Below are 9257 nucleotides of genomic sequence, written 5' to 3' on the forward strand. Positions count from 1 at the left end.
GTATCAGCTCCAGCAGGATTTGGATACTGGATGTTTCCAAGCCGAGTGCATAAAAATGCTGAGTGTCAGTGTTGAAGCAGCTTTTCATTTTGTTGCAATTTACAGAGTTATTACAGTGTTATTAGAGTTAATACATGTATTTTTTTAACTTCTGTTTATAATTTTTTGTGGGGTTGGGCATCAAACTGTGTATATGTAATTTTGTTTCCTTTTTGCCTTGATACCTTCCTTAAAGTTTGAACTGCAGCAGTCTGGCCACTTAGGAGAGATGAAAGAAAAGCTGCTTTTCAGTAATGAGCCAGGCAGGCAGTCATGAATCAAGAAGCTCAGCACAAGGAGGTTTTCTTCTTTTTTCATTCTTACACCACAGAAGAGAAGCCTGGGGGGGGGATTCAGCTTGCAGCTTAAGATCTGTAAATGTAGGTGTCTTACCTGAGGGTGAGTGAGCTGCAGCTGTAGTCAGTGAGGCTCCAAAAAGGTCCATAATGGAGGCAAGTGTTGCCCTTTGAGATCACTTTGTGTTCTCAGCCCACACATGGGGCTGGCAGGTAACACAGCATCTACGGGGGCTTTGCTCTCCAGAAAGGGATGATCTGAGTCAACAGGATCTTTTCCTGCATCTCAAATAGCCTAAGAACTGCTGACACAAACCTGACAGTGCTGCTGACCACAACAGGAGCTCACACCATCTGGGCCACACTTAGACACCTACACAGAACTCCCAGAACGTAGGTGTCCTAATGTGCAGGGTGAATCCCACCCCAAGGTCACCTGTCAGGAAGCTCCCAGGCTGATTAGCTGTGATAGACAATGACATTTATAAGGGCCCTGGAGACACTCACTGCTCAGATGTTGGCTGTGATGTTACAGATCACCAGGTATTAATTAGAACATCTGCTAAACACAGAATCAAGGTTGGAGCCCTGAAGAAACATCTTTTTAAAAGACACCCACTAGTTTTCAGCTTTACCAAGGAGACACAAAGTATTGATATTTTCCCCTCCAGATACGAATTGTATTTAAATAGATTTGGGCTTTTTCCTTTCTCTCTTGATGAGAAGCAGTTTCCCAGGGATGAAGATTAAAACAATGTGGTGCTCATACTCAGCTTCCTAACTGTCTGGGGTAGGAACATCCCTGACCCTGCTGCAGAAGCAAAGAGGGGATCATGGGGGTGCTGGCTAAGCAAACACAGAGTTTGGGTCTCTATATTTGGCTCCTCTGGTCTCCAAGATGCCCAGGAGAGTTTCTCAAAACAGCATCAGCAGGTCTGTTTTCCAGCCCAGGAGTGAAACGTATCCCAAGTCAATCCCAGTTTGGTTCTGAATCAGAAAATAATCCCAATTCTGTTCTAACACTTGAATTTAAATGCAAACGACAAAAGTGTAAGTCTCCATCTCCCAGACAGTGAAATGGATGGTCAGTGACTGCCCTGGGGGTGAGAAAACTCCCTAATGTGACTAATGGAGGAGTTTAAGGTTCTTAACATCCACTGTTTCAGTTGATTGGAAAAGTGATTTTGTTAATGTAAAGTACATCAGGGTCTCTAAAATTTACATACAGCTCAGAAGCTAAAGTACATCTTTAAGTCCTGGAAATACTCTCTCTATATATATATGTAAAAATTAATGTTGTAGATAAAATCTGGCACAATAAACCACCAGTGAAGCAGCACTAATGTGTGTATTCCAGCCTTAAGCAACACAGAGCACGTATCCCCTGAGAACAAAAAATGTCCCTAAATTCACTTTCTAAGCCAACCATCTAAAAAAATTACTGGTCTGAGTTCTGATGTCACCTACTCTAACTTCATACTAGGCCTGCTCTGACTTCAGGGCATCACATCTGTCCTGCATCCATGACTGACAGCTGAGATGGAGGAAAGACTATTGGAGGCCAGGACTGTAATAGCAAAGAAATACCACAATTGCTTCCACCTCTTCACCTTTCCTGCTCTTTTCCAGCAGGCCAAGCTGTGTTCATATGGACTATTTATATTTGTGCAGATTGGCAATTATGAAACATAAGTGCTCTTGCTGTTATAGCTCTTTCCTCATTAGGGTTTATACATGAGGCTAAGCAGTTTAAAAGTGATTTGTAGCAAAGCTCATAGCCAGGAGAACACCTTGGTACTTTATTAACAACATCCTTATCAGAAAGAAACTTTGCACTTTTATTTACCTCTCCAGAAGCCTTTAGGCTTTGCTAAAAACCCAGTGCTGGTGTTGAGCTGTTCAACAAAGAAAAGGGCTGTATAACAACACAAGGAGCATCCTGCAACTGGTGGCTTCAGGGAACAACCCATCTTCTTCTCAAACCTTTCCTGAGGCTCTTTCTGAGTAATAATGAATGAACTCTCCTTGCCTCATGGGTCTTGTAATGTGAAAGGTGAAGCTCGTGCCCGGGGAGATGAATCATCCCAGAGAAATCTCTGGTGGCCAGGCAGGAAGCCAAGCAAGCTGCAGGTTGCTCCAAAAGGGAATGGTGACATGAAGAACGTTTGGCTGGTGACCAGCCCATCCCCAGCCATGCAGAGGACCTCCCTGCCACATCATTAGCCTTGGAGGGAGACCACTCTGATAGCTACATCACTCCCCACCCCTCTTGGACCTTGAAATGAAAGGTCTGACTTTTCTTCCACTGCAGACCTCTGGGATCTCATTTTCAGAGGCAAAGAAATCTCCCCTCTTGGCTTGGTTCCCACCCTGACAAACCTGTGAGAGCTCGTGACTTCTGGAAAACATCTCAGAGAGTGGGAGGGAGGGAGCAGTGACACAAGCAGTGCTCAGCACTCCCCAAGGGAAACCCAGCCTGGCTGCAGGAGGACAAATCAGTGCCATGGCACAGGCAGGCTCAGCAAGCCTCATGGAAGGATCAGGAGCTGCCTGTCTGTCCATTCATGCTTTCCCTCCCACCTGCTGGGTCAGAACTCCATCCTCTCTTGCTCTGGGGTCTCTAGGCTTCTCCAGCCCATTTTGCCCAGGTTTTTAGCCCACAGCTGAGGATTGGGCACCTCAGTTCAAGAGAGATCTCGAGGTGCTGAAGCAAGGACAGAGGAGGGCAACGAAGCTGGTGAAGGGCCTGGAGAATCAGTCTGATGAAGAAGGCTTGAAGGGGCTGGGAATGTTTAGTTTGAGGAAGAGGAGGCTGAGGGGAGACCTCATCAGTCTCTGCAACTGCCTGAAATGTCATTGTAGAGAGGCTGGTGCTGGTCTCTTCTCACAGGTAATCAGTGACAGAACAACAGGGAAGGGCTTCAAGCTGCAACAGGGCAGCTAACAGACAGTTAGACTGGACATTAGGAATTTTTTTTTTCAAAGGAGTGGTCAGAGACTGGAACAGGCTGCCCAGGGAGGTGGTGGAGTCACCATCCCTGGATGTGGTGTTGGTGGAGATGGTTTAGGGGAGAACCTTGTAGAGTAGGGATGATGGTTGGACTCGCCAAGGGGCTTTTCCTACCTGAACAGTTCTATGGTTTTTTTTTCTTGGCTACATTTCCTAGGTTTTAGTTCTTCCAAAGGACTTCACTCTTTTTCCAATACAGAAGAGAGAAATTTGATGAGACCAGAGAATGGGGCTATTTTTATTCACACCACCTTTCCCAGGCACTGGAAAACCACATCCATTGCCACTAAGCCAGCATGAAGCAGCAGAGATCCCATTCACAGCAGTGAAATGATGCTGCCAACCTTATGCAGCCTTGGTCTGAGGGCAGGACACGACCTGCTGTGTGCATAAACCCAAGCCAAGTCCTGTTCCTCATCAAAACTCGAGTAACAGTTTTTGTTCTGCACAGATAATTTGACTCCTTTCCTGAAACTGAACCACCAATGCCATGCAGAGTGTGACAAATCTCCCAGTGTGCTCAGGTTTGAGTTCAAATAAAATAATCTCATCTTGGGTCTCATTGATCTACACAGTGTCTGATGCCCTTCCTCAGACTGCCAATAAATGGGATACTTGATGCTGAACAGGGAGATATCTTTCCTGTCCCTCTTCCCTCTCTTTCCTATCTCCAACACAGATTTGTGTCTACAAGATAGCTCAAACACCAGGTAACCACCCAATCCTACCAGACTAAGTCAGCATATGATGTGACAAGTAGAAGACTGTTTTCAACTGTTATCACTATGAGAGTAGTGAGAAACTGGAACTGGTTGCCCAGAGAAGCTTTAGATGCCCTGGAAGTCTTCAAGGCCAGATTAGATGGGACTTGGAGTAACCTGGTCTGGTGGGAGGTATCCCTGCCCATGGTAGAGGGTTTGGAACTAGATGATCTTTCAAGTCATTATAGAATGGTTTGAGTTGGAAGGAACCTAGAAGATCATCTAACTCCAACCCCCTGCATGGGCAGGGACACCTTCCACTAGATCAGGTTGCTCCAAGCCCCATCCAACCTGCCCTTGAACACCTTCAGGAAGGGGGCATCCACAACCTCCCTGGGCTACCTGTTCCTGTGCCCCACAACCTTCAGTCCCTTTCAACCCAAACCCCAAACCACTCTGTGATTCTATGAAATTATTCTACAAAGATACAGTTGTTTCTGCCAAAGACCACCTGATAAAGAGAAAAAATTACTTCCCTTCTCCCCATTTTTTTTAAGTTATGAAAAATAATAGGAACTCTGCCATTTCCAAAGGAGCCTTGCAGTCAGGGCTTCAGGAGAGCTGAAACACCTCTTTCATGACACAGGTCCCACCACCCAATGCCCCACTTGTCCATTTGCAGGACATGCAGGGCACCTCCCTACATCCACCAGCCACCCCTCCTTGGGTATTCAAGGGAGAAGCCAGCAAAGCCACACCAGTATGAAACAACAAAAGAAACAAGAACAAAATGTGAGAGCAGCTTCACAAGTCAGCACTGGAAGGGCTGAGCACAGAACACAGCACACCCTGCTCTGCATTTTGATCTGGTGCAGCCCTCTGGCTGTCACACCAGCACTGATAACACAGCGGGAAGGAGTTTGAACCAGAGTACATTTAAAGTGCAGTAAAAATGGGGAAAAGGCAACAACACACCCAAATTCACGAGCCAGGCAGCTTTCTCTGTCCATGGTCCATCTGCCTTCTGATGCTGAATATTTGGTGACAAACCCACTCTTTAAACACTCTGGTGGACTCCTCTCCTTTTACGATGTATCACGATTCCCCTCGTGTCTGGTTATGCAGAGTTTTCCTGTTGGAGACAGAGCTCCTGCTGTGGGCAGGTGAGGAGAATTATGGTGTGAACCCCCCTGCTGACACACTGCTGGGGCTGGAACAACATGCTGCTGGAAACGAGCCTTAAATATGCACAGAATCAAACAGAAGCACAGAATGGTAGGGGTGCCAGAGCAGGAACACCTGGAGTAGGTCACCCAGAAATGCAGCCAGGTGGGTTTTGAATGTCTCCAGAGAAGGAGACTCCACAACCTCTCTGGGCAGCCTGTCCCAGGGCTCTGTCACCCTCACAGTGAAAAAGGTTTATGTTTACGTGGAACCTCCTGTGCTCCAGCTTCCACCTTTTTGTTGCCCCTTGTCCTATCATTTGTCACAACTGAACAAAGCCTGGCTCAGTCCTCCTGACACTGCCCTTTACATATTTGTAAACATTGATGAGGTCACCCCTCAGTCTCCTCCAAGCCCAACAGACCCAGCTCCCTCAGCCTTTCCTCAGCAGGGAGATGTTCCACTCCATTATCTTTGTAGCTCTGTCTAGGACTCTTGCAAGCAGTTCCCTGTCCTTCTTGAACTGAGGGGCCCAGAACTGGACACAATATTCCAGATGTGGCTTCACCAAGGCAGAATAGAGGGGGAGGAGAACCTTCCTTGACCTACTAACCACCCTCTTTCTAACCCACCCCAGGATGCCATTGGCCTTCTTGGCCACAAGGGCACATTGCTGGCTCATGGTCATCCTCCTGTCCACCAGGACCCCCAGGTCCCTTTGCCCTGTGCTGCTTTCTAACAGGTCAGTCCTCAGCTTATGGCTTCACAGGATTGATTTGTTTTTCCTAAGATAACTGTGGTTTTACCTATTTTGCTCTTTTTCTTCATCATGCTTCAAATAAGAGCTTCTAAAATATATGTACTGCTGGAAATATGCACTCTGCAAACTTTCAGTGTTAAAGAGAGGCAATGAGGCTTCCCAAGCTACCCAGACTTGGGGTTGGGCAACTGGTTCTCCTAGATGGCTTTAAATAAAGTCAGTCATGCATTTCTACCTGTATAAATTTAATAAATCCTACACCCAGTAACACACTGAAGTTTTGTGGCAAGGCCTTTGTTAAACACAAGCTGGCATTGCTGAATCTTTGTGTTGGATGCAGGAATTAGGCTAGAAGATCCTAGCCAGCACCTTGCTTCTTTGCCAAAAATAATTGATTATTTTGGTTCAGATATATTTATCTAACTCCTCGGTCAATGACAGGGTGAAAGATTCAGATACTGTTCAAGTGGTTGTCCCAGGGAGCTTAATTTTGACTGATTTTTTTAACAATGATCCTGTTTTCAGTGTTTACACTCCGAGTGCTGAAGGATCAGATCTGAGATTTTATTCCTTTCTCTGATGGCTGAGGCAGAATAATACTCTGAAGAAAAGCACAAATTACACCAGCTGGACAGAACTGGCTAATTCAACAAACCTGCCCTCTGAAGGCATGTGAAATCTACCAACTGCTTGGAATTACCCACATCTCATTTCCTAGACACACACTGGAAACCAACAGTTCGATTCGTAGCTCTCTGGACCAGGTTATCTTAATTACACTCCTGTAAAGGTAAACTAACCCACTAGTGACTCACAGGGATTGCTCTGGGTTTACACCACGGCCCTGCCACCACCAACTTCAGCCCTTTTCTTCAAGGCCTTCAGGGCTGAGCATGGACAGGAAGCAGATCTCTGGTGACTACGGTCTGATGAGCCACAGCAAACGAGATTTGCCCCATTTCCTTCTTTCTACATTTCTAGAGCTCACCAGAGGCCGAGGTGAAAGTTTATAACAGCAATTAGAAACCACACGGCTGCAACAGTTTTACAGCACTCAACTCCTTGATCAGCCAATGGTTCCTGTGTAAAGTTTTTTCCCAAGGACACACCAATAAAAAATATCGCAATCGATCAGAAGAGGGAAAAAAAACCCCACACAAGCTCTGCTGAGCCTTCCTGGGTCCCAGGGCCAGGTTGTTCAAATTGCAGAGTTCCTTCTGCTTTAAAAATGAGGAACAAAATCCCAGGCTTAAAGTGAGCAGCAAAACCAGCAGTGATTTTTCTCTAACATTGAGGCACCTCAGGATTAGTCACCTCGCAGATCAGCTCTGATAAGGAGCATGTGAATCTCTTTAACCCACTAGAATGAACCAGGTCCCTGGAACATTAACACAACAAAAGCACCCCGGGTGCCACTAAACCAAGGGCAAAGAAGTGAGGTAAAGTATGAAACAACAAGCTAATAAAAGGGTTGAACGGGGAGCAGCACAGGATTGCACCCAGGCTGGGTCTTGCTGTTGTCCCAAAGAAGGATCAACCTGAGAGCACCAACACAAGGGCCCCGTCCTGCCACCACCACTTGCATGTTGAACTTCAGCAGACTATGTGACTTAACCCTCTGCAGGACCTGGCCCCTGAGGACCTCTTCATGCCAACAGTGTTTAAAGAAATGGGATTTTTGCCATGGGCTTCACTGGAAGCTGAAGTTGGAGCAGCTCCAGCAGCTGATGGGAGCTCTGCTCCCTTCTGGTTTCCCCAGCTCCAGACCCAGACATGGGCTTTACTGGATCTTCCCTAAAGCAAAGCCTGCATGATTCCAGGAAATAATTACCTGGTCCTTTTTAAAATACTTTAATCCATTTCCCAGCCTGTTTATCCTCAAAGAAAGTCTTTATTGATGCAGATGGCTGGATGGCTCACAGTGACAGCCACAAAAAAAAATGGAAAGAAATAACATTTGTCTCATTTTTTTTTAAGGGACAAGGTGAGTGGAAAGGAGAGATGGGTGTTGCAGGGCCAGATCTGGGTTACCTTCCACTCTGAGGATCAGCTGGGCTGATCTGCCCCTGCTTGCTGGGGATCAGAGCAGCTTTGATTGAACCACAGTCACCAGCCAAGCAGAGCAACCAGAAGCTACTTGCAACCAAGTACCTACAGCACAACCTGGGTCCTGGGGGAGCCTCAGCCAACCCAGCAGGATGCTCCCCTCCCAGAGAGGGAAAACAAGTGTGGGAGAAGATTAGAAGTAAGAGGGAAGCTATGAACGGTCTCAATCCCAACCAGAGCACGGAACAAGCTGCAGGAATGACATGTGCAGAACCCCGTGCCTGTGCTGTTGGCAGAGAGAACCAGCTGCTGCACGCACGTGTGTGTCCCCAGCAACATCCCCCGCAGGAACAATCCCCTTCTCCCATTCCACACCCTCTGCTCCCAGCAGGGCAGGGCAGGACCCGGCACTGCCCCGACCCGCGGGCACCCAGAGCAGCAGCAGGAGGGACGGAGCAGCTGGAAATCACATCCTTTGCTCCCTGCTCTTTCAGCCCGTGTGGGAAAGATCCCGGGAGGACCTGGGCTCAGAGAGCAGCACTTTGCCCAACTTCTCTGCTCTGCCACCGCGGGAAGGTCCCACCTGAGCCCCCCTGCCCCGCGCTGGGGAATTTCAGCCCGTTATCCCCACTTTTGTTGTTGATTTGTTTGTTTGGGGGTGGTTTTTTGTTTGTTTGTTCGTTCATTTTTGTTGGCGTGGTTTTTTTTAATCATTATTGGTTTGTTGGTTGTTTTTTTCAGGGGGGCAGGAGGACGAGGGGGTTGTATTTTTTTTTCCACGACCCTCTCAAGCCTCCCGAGCAGGAACCCAACTGAAAACCCGGCTGCAAATCCCGATGACAGCGAAAAAAAACAAACCCCAAACAAACCCCACAAAACATCAAAGAGCTAAACCCCCCCTCCCAGCGAATTCCTCCAAGAGACCCTCTCACTCCTGAAGAAGAAACGTCCCCTGGGGAACGACCAGAAAATTAAGAGAATGCTGTTTGCTGGCTGATCGGGGCAGGAGGAAGGGGGGGGAGTGGAAAGGAAAAGCCTGCAGAGCTCCACCCGCCTCCCACCGGCAGCGCTCCCGAAGTTGCCCCAAAGTTGGCCCGAGGCTGCGGAGGATGGAGGGGCAGGATGGGATGCGGGCACAAAGGGACCCCGCAGCCCCCCCCAGCCCACCGGGAGGACTCACCGCCGGGAAGAAGCAGCCGAACAGCAGCAGCAGCCGCAGCACCAGGACCCCCCGGGTGGGT

Source organism: Chaetura pelagica, unplaced genomic scaffold (assembly GCF_000747805.2).
Source record: "Chaetura pelagica isolate M959 unplaced genomic scaffold, ChaPel_1.0 scaffold130, whole genome shotgun sequence".
NCBI classification, from domain to species: domain Eukaryota; kingdom Metazoa; phylum Chordata; class Aves; order Apodiformes; family Apodidae; genus Chaetura; species Chaetura pelagica.